Source organism: Rhinopithecus roxellana, chromosome 15, assembly GCF_007565055.1.
Source record: "Rhinopithecus roxellana isolate Shanxi Qingling chromosome 15, ASM756505v1, whole genome shotgun sequence".
NCBI lineage: Eukaryota > Metazoa > Chordata > Mammalia > Primates > Cercopithecidae > Rhinopithecus > Rhinopithecus roxellana.
Window position 1 is genome coordinate 84,397,346 of NC_044563.1, and position 19,101 is coordinate 84,416,446.

The window sequence follows — 19,101 nt, forward strand, 5'->3', positions numbered from 1 at the left end:
TAGGCTAGACTTCTGGGAATCTCTGTTCATTAAAGGAAGAGAGTGTATGATCACTGGTACTGCTGTTAGAGTTGGCATCAACCTCAGGAGAATGTGAAAATATGCAGTCATTTTTCTCTTGAGTACTACCCTCAAACTGTAGTAAGTTTCCAAAAGATGTTAACTAGTTAAAGCAACCTAACTTTGCAGCACATAAAGATTATTCCACAGAAACTACACAAACTCAGTTAAACCAAAACTTTTTTACACATTCCACGATAGCCCCTCTCCAAATTATTTGCTTATTTAAATTTAACTTTATTTTTCTTCTCTATTTTGGTGTACTTTTTCATCCTGTGCAACATTTTTGTCTTTTCTGAGTCTCACAATGTAATCTTATGTCTTTCACATATAATTGGAATGTGTTTAAATTTTTTATTTTTCATTTTCATTTTAGCCATTTATATTTATATTTTTATATTTTTATTTTAGCCATCTGCTTGTGTGCAGTGATTTCTCATTGTGGTTTTAATTTGCACTTTCTTAATGAATAATAGTAATTGGAAAATAATACATTCAAATGCAATGTGTCATTAAAAGTAAATTAATAAACAATTTGATGTCATATCACTGTAGATATTGATCCTGCCAGACATCATAAGTTTGAGCGGTAATACAGACCTCAGGAGAAAATATAGATTTTAATAAAATGTCAGATCGTTTAATAGATGTTTCTCTTGACTTACATCTTTTTTGTATCTTGTAAGATCTTCATGTATCAGAAAAAAAATACTATGGGAGACTGGCATACATTTTAAACTAAATACTAAACAAATATTTGATGATATCTATTTTATCTATGATGGTGTTAGCTCTTTGCAGGTAACATAAAATCAGTTATTGAAGCAGACCACATTTTTTGGTAATAATCAAATAGTCATAAAGATAGTCTATCTTGGCCAAGACTCTTGTAGCTGTATGTACTACCCACTACATTCAGCGCCTCTTCCACATTAAGTAGAAGGCAACATGATGTGAGTTTCTTTGGTTAACAGAATCTATGGATTATTAGAGCTTATAAATATATTACTAGATTTCATCTACAAACAGAGCTCTATGGAAAGCTAACAAAATGATTTGCATAGTTGGGTAATTGAAAACTATTTGAAAACTATTTTTTAACCTGAAGTGATTAATATTTTAAGAAGAATATAATATTTTAAAATATATGATAATATTTAATTTATATGAATACTTAGGTATGATCCTCATAATGTAACTGAGTATCTAAGCAATATCCTTGGAAAAGGGGAGTTAATAAATCTAATAAAGATAAAAAATTACCTTGACCCATAATTACATTCAAGATGTGCTTTTTTGTTTTAAATAAGGATTCAATCAAAATAAACATCAGTGACTAATGCAATAAGCATTAATTTACAATGCTAAGAAAATACAATGCGTAAATATGAACAAAAGGTTAAATAGTACAAGGTACAAGGAAAATAAATGCCACTATTTTTCTTTGTAAAGATTAAGCTCTTTATTTTTAGATAATGGTAGGTTCCCATGTAGTTGTAAGAAAACAAAAAAAGAAATGTTTCAGATAGATCTGTGTACCTTTCACCTAGTTATGTTATATTTGCTTTTTAAATTCCAACTTGAGTTTACTATAGTGAATTCCTTTACACTTCATCCACGTGATGATTATGTTCATGTAACATCATGATGTACAGCTTCCAAACAACCAGGAAATTGCATGGGTGACAGCTGTCAAAGATGGCCCATTCCAAAGGACAAAACAGAAAGCTTTCACTTGAGCTTCTTGCAGTCATCACAGTTCATTATTCACCTCCTTAATGTGAAATTATACCTTCCTCTATTTAGAGGTTTTAAAAACTGTTATAAATCAGAGTAAAGGAAATATCAAATATGGAAAGGAATGGAATCTGTATTTGTACTGTGGACTGATTGCATAGTACAAACTGTGTGGGTCACAGACGCATCATGTTGTGTATCCCTTAAAGGGAAAGGAGGTCATCTGGAGATGAAGGCTAGAGAAAAGAACAAATGTAGGGTTGATGAAGAGAAGAGACAGAAGAAGGCAGCAGGAAGTGGCTCCAAGGTTAAGGCTCTGCCACAAAGAATAGTGAAGGATGCTCTGGAAAGTGGCTGAGATGCATGGAGATAAACTAAGAATCTGAGTATGAAATGTTTGTTTTGGGAACTCCTGGTATATATATGTGATTCACATGCAAGGGGCCAATCCAAGGAGAAAAATAGGGACTCCTGTATCTTTTCCTCTGTTCTTTTCGTCCCTGTCTATTTCCTTAGAAACAAATCCATCAGGATCAGAAATTCCCATCCAAGAGAGAACTGCTCTGAAGATGTTCAATTCCCAAGTGTTTTGAAAGCAGATGCTAGCTATACCAAATGGATTTTTTACAAATGTTTATTTTTAAATTTACATACAATAATTATATATATTTATGCAGCAGATAGTGATATTTTGATATATATAATGTGTATTGTGATTAGATCAGAGTATCAATCCTCTCAAACATTTCTCATATCTTTGTTTGAGAAATGTTCAATATTTTTCTTCTAGGAATTTGAAACTACATAACACATTATTGTTAACTATAGTTATCCTAAGTGGTGTAGAATAATAGAACTTATTCCTTCTATCCAGCTGTAATTTTGTACTTCTTAAAAAAAAATCTCTCCTTCTTTCCCCTTTTCTCTATTAGTCCCAGCCTCTAGTATCATCTGCTATATTTTTTGCATCTAAGAGATCGTTTTTTTAGATTCCACATATGAATGAGAACATGTGGTATTTGTGAAGCCTTCCCCAGCCTCCAAGGACACAGTAAATCCTTTCCTCCCAAGACACTTTACTCTTATCCTCCTAAAAGATTAATTATATAGGGATACAACTATTTTTCAATGTGTGTCTCTCCACTATATTGTAAACACCTTGTGGTTGAAAGATATTTTATGTTTTTATGCATCTAAATACAGTACCTGATGTAAGTAGATCCTTCATATCTGTTTATTGAACACACATATAAATTATTTATAGTAAATTCTATGGCCCCTTCAATAATACTGTTTTTTAAAGTTATGGAGCATATTCTGGGTTAGAAGTCTTTATTAATGTGTAAATCACTGCACATCACTTCCATTGTAGAATAATTGAGACTTTCCATATGTCTCTGGAATCAAGAATGGAGGTTGCTCAAAATATTGAAAATGGAAGTACCGTATGACCCAGTAATTCTACAGCTGGATTTATATCTAACATAATGAAATATGAATTTGAAAGAGATGTTTGCACTCTCACGTTCATTGCAGCATTATTCCCAATAGCTGAGATAGAAACAAACAATCTAAGTGTCCATTAACAGATGAGTAAATTAAGAAATTATAGCATCTTTATACAACGGATTATTATTCACCTTAAAAAGAAAGAAATCTTGCCATTTGTCACAAAATGAATAAAACTGCAAGACATTATGCTAAGTTAAAAAGGTCAGACAAAGAAAGACAAATGTTGTATGCTATCACTTACGTAAAATCTAAAATGCCAAACTTAGAGAAACAGAGGGTAGAGTGGTAGTTGCCAGGGATTGAGGGGTGAAGGAAATGGGAGATATTGGTCAAAATTGAAGATTTTCAATTATAAGATGAATACATTCTAGATATTTAAGGTACAGTAAGGTAAGTATAGTTAATAATTACGCATTATATACTGGAAATTTGCTAAATGAGTAGACCTAAAAATTCTCACACTACACACACACACACACAGACACACACAAACTACTACATGGGATGAAGGATGTGTTAATTAGCATAATTGTTGAAATCATTATGCACAATATACTTGTGACAAAATGCCACTTTGTATGCCTTAGATATAAACAATTGTTTTAATTGCCAAGCCTCAATAAAGCTAAAAATACTGCTGAAACAATTGGACATTCATATGCAAAAAAATGTTAATCTAGATACAGACTACATACTATTTCCAAAGTAGAGCACAGATCTAAATACAAATCATTAAGATAGAAAACATGGGAAACAATATGCATGATTTTGGGCTTGGGTGTTGAATTCAGTCAGGTATATTTTTCTCCAGCAACTAAAAGACTACTATAGTATATGTGTGTATGTGTATATGTGTTTGTGTGTGTGTATATATATGTATACATGTATATATATAAGCATATATACACACACATATACCTATGCATATGTATATTTGTGTATACATATATTTATATACATATATACACACATATACACGTATATACATATTTATACACACACATACACATATATTTTAATCTCTCTGTATGGTATGCTACATTGACTGACATTTGAATGTTAAAAATAACTGGGTTATGTTTGCTGAAATTTTTAGTGTGTATATATATATAGATATATTTATGCTTTAAGTTCTGGGATATATGTGCAGAACGTTCACATTTGTTACGTAGGTATACATGTACCATGCTAGTTTGCTGCACCTATCAACTTGTCATTTACAATAATTATTTCTCCTAATGCTATCCCTCCCAATGCCTCCCACCCACTCGAAAGGCCCCAGTGTGTGATGCCTATATGTTCTCATTGTTAATCTCCCACTTATGAGTGAGAACATGTGGTGTTTGGTTTTCCATTCCTGTATTAGTTTGCTGAGAATGATGGTTTCCAACTTCATCCATGCTCCTGCAAAGGACATGAACTCATTATTTTTTATGGCTGCATAGTATTCCATGGTGTATATGTGCCACATTTTGTTTATCCAGTCTACCATTGATGGACATTTGGGTTGGTTCCAAGTCTTTGCTATTGTGAATAGTGCTGCAATAAACGTACATGTGCATGTGTCTTTATAGTAGACAGATTTCCTGTCCTTGTGATAGTTTGCTCAGAATGATGGTTTCCAGCTTCATCCATGTCCCTACAAAGGACATGAACTCATCCTTTTTATGGCTGCATAGCATTCCATGATGTATATGTGCCACATTTTCTTAATCCAATCTATCATTGACGGTTATTTGGATTGGTTCCAAGTCTTTGCTATTGTGAATGGTGTCGCAATAAAAATACGTGTGCATCTGTCTTCATAGCAGCATGATTTATAATCCTTTGGGTATATACCCAGTAATGGGATTGCTGGGTCAAATGGTATTTCTGGTTCTAGATCCCTGAGGAATCGCCACACTGTCTTCAACAATGGTTGAAATAGTTTACACTCAAAACATCAGTGGAAAAGCATTCCTATTTCTCCACATCCTCTCCAGCACCTGTTGTTTCCTAACTTTCTAATGATCGCCATTCTAGCTGTTGTGAGATGGTACCTCATTTTGGTTTTGATTTGCATTTCTCTGATGACCAGTGATGATGAGCACTTTTTCTTGTGACTGTTGGCTGCATAAATGTCTTCTTTTGACAGTGTCTGTTCATATCCTTTGCCCACTAATTTGTTGGGGTTGTTTGATTTTTTCTCATAAATTTGTTTGAGTTCTTTGTAGGTTCTGGATATTAGCCCTTTGTCAGATGGGCAGATTGCAAAAATTTTCTCCCATTCTGTAGGTTACCTGTTCACTCTGACGGCAGTTTTTTTTGTTTTTGTTTTGTTTTTTTTTTTTTTTTTTTTTTTTTTTTGCTGTGCAGAAGCTCTTTAGATTAATTAGATCCCATTTATCAATTTTGGCTTCTGTTGCCATTGCCTTTGGTGTTTTAGTCATGAAGTCCTTGCCCATGCCTATGTCCTGAATGGTATTGCCTATGTTTTCTTCTAGGGTTTTTATGGTTTTAGGTCTAACATTTAAGTCTTTAATCCATCTTGAATTAATTTTTGTATAAGATGTAAGGAAGGGATCCAGTTTCAGCTTTCTATGTTTGGCTAGCCAGTTTACCAGCATCATTTATTAAATAGGGAATCCTTTCCCCATTTCTTGTTTTTGTCAGGTTTGTCAAAGATCAGATGGTCGTAGATGTGTGGTGTTATCTCTGAGTTGTCTCTTTGGTCTATATCTCTGTTTTGGTACCAGTACCATGCTGTTTTGGTTACTTTAGCCTTGTAGTATAGTTTGAAGTCAGGTACCTCCAGCTTTGTTCTTTCTGCTTAGTATTGTCTTGGCAATGCGGGCTCATTTTGGTTCCATATGAACTTTAAAGTAGTGTTTTACAATTCAATGAATAAAGTCATTGGTAGCTTAATGGAGATGGCATTGAATCTATAAATTACCTTGGACAGTATGGCCATGTTTATGATACTGATTCTTCCTATCCATGAGCATGGAATGTTCTTCCATTTGTTTGTGTCCTCTTTTATTTTGTTGACATTGATTCTTCTTATCCATGAGCATGGAATGTTCTTCCATTTATTTGTGTCCTCTTTTATTTCATAGAACAGTGGTTTATAGTTCTCCTTGAAGAGGTCCTTCACATCCCTTGTAAGTTGGATTCCTAGGTATTTTATTCTCTTTGTAGCGATGGTGAATGGGAGTTCAATCATGATTTGGCTCTCTGTTAGTCTGTTATTGCTGTGTAAGAATGCTTGTGATTTCTGCACATTGATTTTGTATCCTGGAACTTTGCTGAAGTTGCTTATCAACTTAAGGAGATTTTGGACTGAGATGATTGGGTTTTCTAAATATACAATCATGTCATCTGCAAACAGGGACAATTTGACTTCTTCTTTTCCTAACTGAATACCCTTTATTTCTTTCTCTTGCCTGATTGCCTTGGCCAAAACTTCCAACAATATGTTGAATAGGAGTGGTGAGAGAGGGCATCCTGGTCTTGTGCCACTTTTCAAAGGGAATGCTTCCAGGTTTTGCCCATTCAGTATGATATCGGCTGTGGGTTTGTCATAAATAGCTCTTATTATTTTGAGATATGTTCCATCAGTACCTAGTTTATTGAGAGTTTTTAGCATGAAGGGCTTTTGAATTTTGTCAAAGGCCTTTTCTGCATCTATTGAGATAATCATGTGGTTTTTGTCTTTGGTTCTGTTTATATGATGGATTACATTTATTGGTTTGCGTATGTTGAACCTGCCTTGCATCCCAGGGATGAAGACAACTTGATTGTGGTGGATAACCTTTTTGATGTGCTGCTGGTTTCAGTTTGCCAGTATTTTACTGAGGATTTTGCATCAGTGTTCATCAGGGATATTGGTCTAAAATTCTCTTTGTTGGTTGTGTTTCTGCCAGGCTTTGGTATCAGGATGATGCTGGCCTCATAAAATGAGTTAGGGAGATTTCCCTCTTTTTATATTGATTGGAATAGTTTCAGAAGGAATGGTATCAGCTCCTCTCTGTACCTCTGATAGAATTCTGCTGTGAGTTCGCCTGGCCCTGGGCTTTTTTTGGTTGGTAGGTAATTAATTATCACCTCAATTTCAGAGCCTGTTATTCGTATATTCGGAGGTTCAACTTCTTCCTGGTTTAGTCTTCGGAGGGTGTATGTATCCAGGAATTTATCCATTTCTTCTAGATTCTCTAGTTTATTTGAGTAGAAGTGTTTATAGTATTCTCTGATGGTAGCTTGTATTTCTGTGGGGTTGGTGGTGATATCCCCTTTATCATTTTTTATTGCGTCTATTTGATTCTTCTCTCTTTTCTTCTTTATTAGTCTTGCTAGTGTTCTATCAATTTTGCTGACCTTTTCACAAAACCAGCTCCTGGAGTCTTTGATTTTTTGAAGGTTTTTTTGTGTCTCTATCTCCTTCAGTTCTGCTCTGATCTTAGTTATTACTTGACTTCTGCTAGCTTTTGAATGTGTTTGCTCTTGCTTATCTAGTTCTTTTAATTGTGATTTTAGGGTGTCCATTTTAGATCTTTCCAGCTTTCTCTTGTGGGCATTTAGTACTATAAATATCCCTCTACACACTGCTTTAAATATGTCCCAGAGATTCTGATATATTGTGTCTTTGTTCTCATTGGTTTCAAATAACATCTTTATTTCTGCCTTCATTTCATTATGGACCCAGTAGTCATTCAGGATCAGGCTGTTCAGTTTCCATGTAGTTGTGCAGTTTTGAGTGAGTTTCTTAATCCTGAGTTCTAATTTGATTGCACTGTGGTCTGAGAGACAGTTTGTTGTGATTTTTGTTCTTTTACATTTGCTGAGGAGTGCTTTACTTCTAACTATGTGGTCAATTTTGGAATAAGTGTGATGTGGTGCTGAGAAGAATGTATATTCTGTTGATTTGGGGTGGAGAGTTCTGTAGATGTCTATTAGGTCTGCTTGGTGCAGAGCTGAGTTCAAGTCCTGGATATCCCTGTTGACCTTCTGTCTCATTGATCTTTCTAATATTGGCAGTGGGGTGTTAAAGTCTCCCATTATTATTGTGGGGGAGTCTAAATCGCTTTGTAGGTCTCCAAGGACTTGCTTTATGAATCTAGGTGCTCCTGTATTGGGTGCATATATATTTAGGATAGTTAGCTCTTCTTGTTGGATTGATCCCTTTACTATTATGTAATGGCCTTGTCTCTTTTGATCTTTGTTGGTTTAAAGTCTGTTTTATCAGAGACTAGGATTGCAACCCCTGCTTTCTTTCTTCTCTTTTTCTTTTCTTTCTTTCTTTTTTTTTTTTTTTTTTTTTTTTTTTTTTTTTTTTTTTTTTGCTTTCCATTTGCTTGGTAGATCTCTTCCTCCATCCTTTTTTTTTTTTAAGTCTGTGTGTGTCTCTGCATGTGAGATGGATCTCCTGAATACAGCACACTGATAGGTCATACTCTTTACCCAATTTGCCAGTCTGTGTCTTTTAATTGGGGCATTTAGCCCATTTACATTTAAGGTTAATATTGTTATGTGTGAATTTGATCCTTTCATTATGATGTTAGCTGGTTATTTTGCTTGTTAGTTGATGCAGCTTCTTCCTAGCATCAGTAGTCTTTACAATTTGGCATGTTTTTGCAATGGCTGGAACCAGTTGTTCCTTTCTATGTTTAGTGCTTCCTTCAGGAACTCTTGTAAGGCAGGCCTGGTGATGATAAAATCTCTCAGCATTTGCTTGTCTGTAAAGAATTTTGTTTCCCCTTCACTTACGAAGTTTAGTTTGGCTGGATGTGAATTTCTGGGTTGAAAATTCTTTCCTTTAAGGATGATGAATATTGGCCCCCACTCTCTTCTGACTTGTAGAGTTTCTTCGAAGACATCAGCTCTTAGTCTGATGGGTTTCTCTTTGCAGGTAACCCGACCTTTCTCTCTGGCTGCCCTTAACATTTTTTCCTTCATTTCAACTTTGGTGAATCTGACAATTATATGTCTTGGGGTTGCTCTCCTTGAGGAGTATCTTTGTGGTGTTCTCTGTATTTCCTGAATTTGAATGTTGGCCTGCCTGGATAGGTTGGGGAAGTTCTCCTGAATAATATCCTGAAGAGTGTTTTCCAACTTGGTTCCATCCTCTCTGTCACTTTCAGGTACACCAATCAGATGTAGATTTGGTCTTTTCACATAGTCCCATATTTCTTGTAGGCTTTGTTCATTTCTTTTTACTCTTTTTTCTCTAAGCTTCTCTTCTCACTTCATTTCATTGATTTGATCTTCAATCGCTGATACTCTTTTTTCCACTTGATCAAATCGGCTACTGAAGCTTGTGCATACATCACGTAGTTCTCATGCCATGGTTTTCAGCTCCATCAGGTCATTTAAGATCTTCTCTACACTGTTTGTTCTAGTTAGTCATTTGTCTAATCTTTTTTCAATGTTTTTAGCTTCCTTGAAATGGGTTCGAACATCCTCCTTTTGCTAAGAGAAGTTTTTTATTACTGACTTTCTGAGGTCTACTTCTGTCAACTCATCAAAGTCATTCTCCTTCCAGCTTTGTTCCATTGCTGGCGAGGAGCTGGGATACTTTGGAGGAGAAGGTGAGCTCTGGATTTTAGGATTTTCAGCTTTTCTGTTCTGGTTCCTCCCCATCTTTGTTGTTTTATCTATCTTTGATCTTTTATGATGGTGACCTACAGATGGGGTTTTGGTGTGGATGTCCTTTTTGTCATTGATGATGCTATTCCTTTCTGTTTGTTAGTTTTCCTTCTAACAGTCAGGTCCCGCAGCTGCAGGTCTATTGGGGTTTGCTGGAGGTCCACTCCAGACCCTGTTTGCCTGGGTATTACCAGCAAATATTGTAGAACAGAAAATATTGCAGAACAGCAAATATTGGAAAACAGCAAATATTGCTGCCTGATCCTTCCTCTGGAAACTTCATCTCAGAAGGGCACCTGGCTGTATGAGGTGTCAGTTGGCCCTACTGAGAGGTGTCTCCAAGTTAGGCTTCACTGGGGTCAGGGACCCACTTAAGGAGGCAGTCTGTCTGTTCTCAGAGCTCAATCACTGTGCTAGGAGAACCACTGCTCTCTTCAGAGCTGTCAAAGAGGGATGTTTAAGTCTGCAGAAGTTTCTGCTGCCTTTTGTTCAGCTATGCCCTGCCCCCAGAGGTGGAGTCTACAAAGGCAGGCGGGCCTCCTTGAGCTGTGATGGGTTCCACCCAGTTTGAGACTCCCTCATTGCTTTGTTTACCTACTGAAGCCTCAGCAATGGCGGACGCCCCTCACCCAGTCAAGCTTGCTGCCTGGCAGTTCGATCTTGGACTAGCAGTGAGCAAGGTTCCGTGGGCATGGGAACTGCTGAGCCAGGTGCAGGATATAATCTCCTAGTGTGCCATTTGCTAAGACCATTGGAAAAGCATAGTGCGTAGGTGGCAATGTCCCGATTTTCTTGGTACAGTCTGTCACAGCTTCCTTTGGCTAGGAAATGGAAATCCCTCCATGTCTTGCACTTCCCAGGTGAAGCGATGCCCCAGCCTGCTTCTACTCACCCTCCATGTGCTGCACCCACTTTCTGACCAGTCCCAGTGAGATGAACCAAGTACCTCAGTTGAAAATGCAGAAATCACCCATCTTCTGTGTCAATCACACTGGAAGCTGCATACCGGAGCTGTTCCTATTCGGCCATCCCATAATACAACTGGGTGACTGCCATTTCTGTAGTTCAAGTCCACTGTTCTAACCTGCTGGCTCCAGGGAGTCCTGGCAGTACAGATCAGGAGGAATTTCCAACGATGCAGCACAGCTGCTGTGCCAGGCTATGTCCACTGTTTCTTTAAGTGGGACCCTGATCCATCCCTCCTCACTGGTGGGGACTTCCTGCAGGAAATTAGGCAACTCCAGCCAGGGTTATACAGACAGAACTCTGATCTTTCCCTGGAACAAATCCCCTGAGGGAAGGGGCAACTATAGTTTCTGCGGTTCAGCCGGCTTAGTCTAGACAATACCATTCAGAATATAGGCATGGGCAAAGATTTAATGATGAAAATGCCAAAAGCAATTGAAACAAAAGCTAAAATTGACAAATGGGATCTAATTAAACTAAGGGGCTTCTGCACAGCCAAAGAAACTATCATCAGAGTGAACAGACAACCTACAGAATGGGACAAAATTTTTGCAATCTGTCTGTCTGACAAAGTTCTAATATCTAGAGTATACAAGGGACTTAAACAAGTTTACAAGAGAAAACAACCTCATTAAAAAGTGGGCAAAGGACAAGAAGACATTTATGTGGCCAACAAACATATGAAAAAAGGCACAACATCACTGATCATTAGAGAAATGAAAATCAAAACCACAGTGAGATACTATCTCATACTAGTCAGAATGGTGATTATTAAAAAGTCAAGAGGGCCAAGGCTCACACCTATAATCACAGCATTTTGGGAGGCTGAGGCAGGCAGATCATGAGGTGAGGAGATTGAGACCATCCTCACCTAACCACAAAACCACTAACACGGTGAAACCCTGTCTCTACTAAAAATACACAAAAAATAGCCGGGCATGGTGGCATATGTCTATAGTCCCAGCTATTCAGGAGGTTGACGCAGGAGAGTCACTTGAACCTGGGAGGTAGAGGTTGCAGTGAGCCAAGATCATGCCACTGTACTCCAGCCTGGGTGACAGACCAAGACTCCACCACAAAAAAAGAAAAAAAAGAAAAGTCAAGAAACAATAGGTGTTGGCAGGTTGCAGAGGAAAAGGAGAGGTTTGCCACTGTTTCTGGGAGTGTAAATTAGTTCAGCCATTGTGGAAGCGAGTGTGGCAATTCCCCAATGATCTAGAAGCAAAAATACCATTTGACCCACATTTCTATTACTGGGTATATGCCCAAAGGAATACAAATCATTCTATTATAAAGATACATGCATATATATGTTCATCGTAGCACATTTACAATAGCAAAGACATGGAATCAACCTAAATGCCCATCAGTGATAGACTGGATAAAGAAAATACGGTACATATACACTATGGAACACTATGAACTCATAAAAAGGGATGAGATCATGTCTTTTGCAGGGACATGGCTGGAGCTGGAAGCTGTTATCCTCAGCAAACTAATGCAGGAACACAAAACCCAGCACTGCGTTTTCTCACTTACAAGTGGAAACTGAATGATGATAACGTGTCGACACATCATGGGAAACAACACACACTGGAGCCTGTTGAAGGGTGGCAGGGGAGGGGGATCATCAGGAAGAACAGCTAATGCATGCTGGGGTTAATACCTAGGTGATGGGATGGTCTGTGAAGCACCTGTTTACCTATGTAACAAACCTGCACATCCTGCCCACATACTCTGGAAATTAAAATAAAAGCTGAAAAAGGAACATCTGGAGTTGTTTCGTGGAGATCATGCTTGATCTGAGAGCTGAATATTAAACATGGGAGCAAGTAGTTTTGAGAATTAAAGAGCAGTTATATGTAAAAGAAAATAATCACGGATTCCAAATAAATGCTACTGGTGTTGTTCAGATTAGCTCTTGGAAGGACTAGTTTTACTTGTTTTCATGTTACATGAAATTGAATTATAAGTCTCTGAATATAATGGAAATGCTTTCCTAGAATTGATTCTGACTTCTTCCCACCATGAATGTATTCAATTCTCTCTCTTTCTCTCTCTCTCTCTTGCTCACACACACACACACACACACACGCGTGTGTGTGTGATACTATAGGAGGGCATCCCTTGACCTGCTTGTTATTAACTCAAGCTTGAAGGAAAACGGAAGACTGAAATTTCTTCTGTGAAAATTCTATGAAATAAGTAATAAGAATCACTAATATTCAGGGAGTAGAGACCAAGAAGTTTTCGATTTATTTTTATACAACTTATTTTCATGCCAACATTTTTTTAAAGGCAGATGGATTAAATAGGATTCACGATAGGGAATAAAATTTATCAATCTTTCATTCCTCAAGAGAATTGGCTCATACTGTTGCCCAACTGCTGATGCTATATTTGTCTCATTAAAAATGGTTTATTTATAACTGCATGTATCGCTATACCAGCATGAGTAGGTGCATGCACATGAGAAGATTGGAAAATTAAGCTTGTGAGTATGTGTTCTTCTAGGTTCCTCTGAGATGCAGATAGAGAAATGATTAGACAGAATCTAAGGAGAATATGGTAACTGAATATTTAATTCAGCATAAGGAGTTACTCTGAGCAGAAATTCTTAAAGAAAAATAATAACCCAATTGTCAGGATTTGACCTAGGATACCAGTTTCTCTTGGCCTAGTAAGCATTTTCAGCTTTTTTTTTTTTTTTTTTTTTTTTTTTGTCTTTTCTTGTTTTTGGTGTATCTTTCAGATTTTCGACTAAAGCAGGTATATGGTCTGACCCTGACTCAGGAAAACATATAAAGATAATGCCAAAATGGAAACAAAGAAAGCTTAAATATCAAGATAGTTAGCATGTTTCTTAGATTAGTTCCTCACATTTTCTAATTCCCCATAATCCCTTCTCCATTCTGATACACTCTGGGCGATAGAATAAATGAATTTGCAACCATATTACATTTTATGCATTTTTATGTAAAGTAGATCCAGTAAACATAACAGATTAAATTAATTCCTACTAGGATGCACTGAATAGTCATTTTACATTTAAGATCCAAAGGAAGAATTTTCAGCTCTGTTAAAAACGTTAGGAATGTTTCATAGAGGAGGTGATTCTTGAGCTGAAAGTTGAATGATAAATTGGTATTTGTCAGGTGGTAAGGACATGAAAATCTAAAGAAAATATTATAGAGTAAAGTCTAAGAAAAGTGTACAACTCAAAAACAGTCTTTAAAATTCTAAGATACGATTTTGTTAAGAGTGAAAATAAGTATTTTAGCAATGTTAAGATAAAGTAAAAACAATTATATGCTAAGCATTTAGTCACTGAATGTAGACTGAGTTTAAATGAACAGTAGTTATCCAGTTTTATTCCAGAGAAATACGATTTTTTTCCACATGCAATTGCACAAATATCTCTTTATAGGAATCCCCAATCTACTGAGCTACGTTGTCTACATGATTAATGAAGCCACATTAAATCAAAATACTTGAAGATCATGTCCAAATCAGGTATTTTACTACTCCCTGAACTACAGTGAGTTCCCCAACCAGCTACAGTCATTCCAAAATGAAGTTATCTACTCTGTGACAGCAGAAGCAGAAAGACATGCTGGTCTTGAGTGTATTGGAAAGGTAGAGATAGAGATAGATAAAGATGGTAGATAGAAATGGATACAGATGGAGATATGAGAGAGAGAGAGAGCATGAAAAGGAGAGAAAGAGAACTTAGAGCCAGACCACCAGAAGTAATAAAGTGACTCTCATAAAATGAACATTTTTCCCAATCTCAACAACCACATGAGTCACTATTCATCTTCACCTTCTTGGAAGAATGAGTGATTAAGTAGAATTAAGAGTAGTTTACCTTCCCAAATTTTTCAGCGGAAGCATTTCCTACTTTATGGATCAGAAGGAACTGGGGATAAAAGGGAGAAACTCTCTGCCAACAGCAATGTGAAGAGTGAGTTTAATTCAAAGAAACTTTAAATCTGAGATATGTATTTTTCATCCACGTTTGAACTTCCTAGCTGTAAATAAAATGTAAAACAGAGAATATCAGGAGGAGATTACTGCTTATAGTATAACATAATGTGTTTAAGCATGAATATTTTGTTAGTAGTGTAAAAACAAATATATTTTAAATGCTTATATTACAAGGCTTTAATGAAAAGACAATAATCAAGCAAATAGAGAACACAGGAAAACTTCCTAGAAGTGGAGGAGAGATGTCCTTCCTGCTGGGATAGGGAATGAGGAAGAGGAGTTGAGAGTCTGTATAATTGTAACTAACATTTTATGATGAAGAGAGGAGTTATAATAGACAATTTGAAGAGAGAGGTGAAGTTTAAGAGTAGAAATTCTAGGCCGGACGCGTTGGCTCACGCCTGTAATCCTAGCACTTTGGAAGGCCGGTGAGGGCAGATCACGAGGTCAGGAGATCGAGACCATCCTGGCTAACGCAGTGAAACCCCGTCTGTACTAAAAATACAAAAAAAAATTAGCCAGGCATCATGGCGGGCACCTGCAGTCCCAGCTACTCAGGAGAATGAGGCAGGAGAATGGCATGAACCTAGGAGGCAGAGCTTGTAGTGAGCCAAGATTCGGCTACTGTACTCCAGCCTGGGCGACAGAGCAAGACTGTCTCCAAAAAAAAAAAAAAAAAAAAAAAAAAGAGTAGAAATTCTGGAACTTAGCCAGAGAATCCAGAGCTGCATAAATTGTAGTGGCCACCTTTTGAGAAATGTAGTTTTCTCTTTATCATTGAGCTTCTCTGTCAGAAAAGCTGAATGTACTGATTGAAATGTAAGATTTTTCAGGCACAGAGGGAGCATGGTTATTGTGTCAGGTATCAAAGGAGTAACTAATGTGTTTTACCATGAACAAAAAGTAAAAGAATGTGAATCATTAAGATGAAGTACTGGCTCTGAATAAAAGAAAGAAAGAAAGAAAAAGACATGACAATATGCTGGATAGAAAAATGAGAGATTTGTCAGGATATGAAATTGTAAGTAACATGTATATATGAGTAATGTCTAATACATAATTTTCCAAGGTAAAGTGCAAGTTTATGTTGCAGTTCTGTGAAGCTAATGTGAAACATGAATGAAAGCTTTTGTTCATGGAGGGAGACATGGCTATTGTCCTCATATTAACGCATAAAGCAAAGTTAGTATACTAGTGTATCCACCAAGACATAAAAATAAGATCCAGACACAAAAATATTTGTCTCTCTTACCTTTTTGTACCCTAATTATAAAATGTGATGTACTTTTTTATTTCTTTACTTTTTTAATTATGAAAATTTAGATGTATATGATTTTAAAACTGGGGATCTCATTCCTCAAGTTAAATTCTACACACTGTCAGAAAAAAAAAAAAAAAATTCTAAGGAATTTGTTGGGTGACATATCAACACAGATACAAGGGGACAAAAATATTAAAATAAATGAAATGTATAGAAAAACAATGATTTAGAAACTACATTGAGCAGTGGATTTCTCTGGGAGAAATATAGGATAGGCTGTTTTTAGGCATTGATCAGCAGAAGGTAACTTATCTGGATGGTATTATGCAGAGGAGATTTTGCCTGATTGAATAAGCAACAATGAAAAAGTAACAGAATAATGGCTTCACATCAAAGACCTTCATAAGGGTATGGAGAGTTGATCGTGAGAATTAATGACAGATATAGGAGGGGGTATAGCTCAGGGTTAGAGCATTGGACTGCAGACTAAGAGAATTAATGACAGATAGATACATGGTTAGAAAGATTGGTCTATTCCTTAGTAAGCAAGGATAAGTGTTGAAATTAAAAAGCAAATCAAAACAAACAGACAAAAAAAACCTCTGTCTTTATGTTTCTTAAGAGACTAAGGGAGTTAGATGGCATTTTGGGCTCACTTATAATTCTGACTCCATGATGCCTTTGAAAAATACTTGGTACAGCCTACTGAAGGAAAAAAATCTATTGTCACCCAATATGAGTAAAAATAAATCTTCACTGTGGGTAATTTAGAGCTCTCCTGTCTTTTTGGAAAAATGGTCCTTTAATAGAACTCTGCCTAAAATATTTATTTATATTTTATATAATATATATTTGTATAAACATAAATTGGATCCACAGATGTTTACCTCTTGGTGGAATTAATAGCACACAAGGTAGCTAAGAGGTTAGATTGAAGGTTCCTATAGTGAAACACATAAAGCATTTCTAGTGTTTGAATCTTTTCCATGTAAGAGATTCTTTGATATTAGGATGGAAGAAATGCCCATCAAAGTCGACATCAGCTTTCTCTTAGTTATTAAGCAAACTTTGGAAAAAAGCTCCTTCATGTGGTTCTGTATTTTGCACAACGTGGTCACAAGCCACACTGGGGCTCTACCACAGCTAATAGAAAATATCACAGATAGTGATCAGCAAGTATGAAAAACTGGAGATGATGCAAATGACAGTTTTCCTGGAGAACAAAGCTGTTTCATCTCACACTGGAAAAAGAAAAGTATCTATGTATACCTATACATATTGTCTTGCCTTTACTTAAAATGAATTTGATGGGAAAAATTTGTCAAAAGTTGTTTCTCTCTCTCTCTCTCTCTCTATCTATCTCTGTGTGTGTGTGTGTGTGAGAGAGAGAGAGAGAGTGCGTGTGTGTGATGGGATGCTAATGGGATAGTTGTATTTAGGGAGGTAAGATTGTGTAGGAAGAACATAAAGAGCCAGGCAAAGAAAAATTAGATCAGTCCAAAAGGTCCAGAAGTGGTTTCCATTCATGCACTCGGGAATATCAGAGAGCTAAACTGATGGGAAAGCTGTTTACCAATGATTATACAATCATCTCAGTCCTAGATTACCCAGCAATCACCTAAACACATGCTTAAGGCATTAGAAGGGGCAGGGGTTTAATTAATTGAATTAATTTTCTAATACAGAGATATTATTGGAGGAAACCACGTAATGTGCATAAATGCATAACTCACGCCTTTTCAAAAGGGAATCAAAAAAGAGAACAATATCAGAAAAAAACAAATTTTCCATTCAAATTTTGTACCCAGTTCAGAGCAACTTCACTCTCTTCTTCTGCAAGGTTAGATGCCCATCTTGTCATAAATACATTTTACCCTACCCGTTAAACCAAAGAACAATTAGACTTTATATAAGACATACAAGTATTGCAATAAGAAATAAATATCCATGCTGCTTTCATTTTTGTGATGACTGTGTACACAAAGCTTTATAATCGGCTCTCATTTGGGTGGAACACAGTGAAGACTGACATGAGTGCAGCCTGGAGAGATCCTCTTCCAATTGTTCCACTTGGATTAGCTGCATTTGCTGCCATCTTGTTTGCCTTGGGATTGACTTTAGGAAAAAACATAGCTGGTGGGATGTTGTTTTTTATCCAGATGAAAATAATTCTCAGAAACAAAACTTCTATTGAATCACGGATTGAGGAGAAGGCTAAAGATCGAATTCAATATTATCAACTAGATGAAGTCTTTGTTTTTCCTTATGGTATAGGAAGTAGATGGAGGAGCTTTAAACAGGTATTTATGTGGTCAGGGGTCCCTGAAGAAGATGGACTTGAGTGGCCAGTAAGAGAAGGCTGTCACCAGTACAGCTTAACAATAGAACAGTTGAAACAAAAAGCAGATAAGAGAGTCAGAACTAATAGATTATAGTGATGCCTGCTGTCCATCGAATAAATGAATCAAAACCTTCTTCACAAGCCCTGCACTGAAGGGCCTCAAATAGAGCTACGAAAAGGGAAGTTCATTTTAGCCACAAGAGGTTTACGATATTGGTTATATGGAGACAAAATTCTTGATGACAAGAAGGTGTTTCAAGGATAAGGGGATGGTTCCCTAGAAAATGTATGGAAAAGTATGCCTGTGATACTAAAACAGATCAAACTTCAGAGGACGAGAAGAAAAATAGATAGCTGCTGTTAAAATGAAATTATCCTTTAAGTCTGCTTTATTACTTGAAAATTGTACATGTTGCTAAAGAATTATACAATGAGCCTACTCTGGTTAAGATGTTCTTTTCCTCAAAGGTGCCCTAGTGCAATGATTAAATATTTTTAATACCATATTGAAATGGAGAAGCCATTCTGCACAAGCCTTTGAATTCCTGCCCCTCTTTACCACCTCTTCTTCCCCCTCAAAAGAAAAACATTTCACCCAAGTAAGTTAATGCCATTT

The 19,101-nt window shown here is 36.6% G+C and overlaps 1 pseudogene; it reads left to right on the forward strand.

Annotated features, from left to right (window-relative positions):
• The first annotated feature begins 18,092 nt into the window (after nt 1–18,092).
• On the forward strand, nt 18,093–18,839 carry LOC104662333 (annotated as a pseudogene).
• Nucleotides 18,840–19,101: the final 262 nt, after the last annotated feature.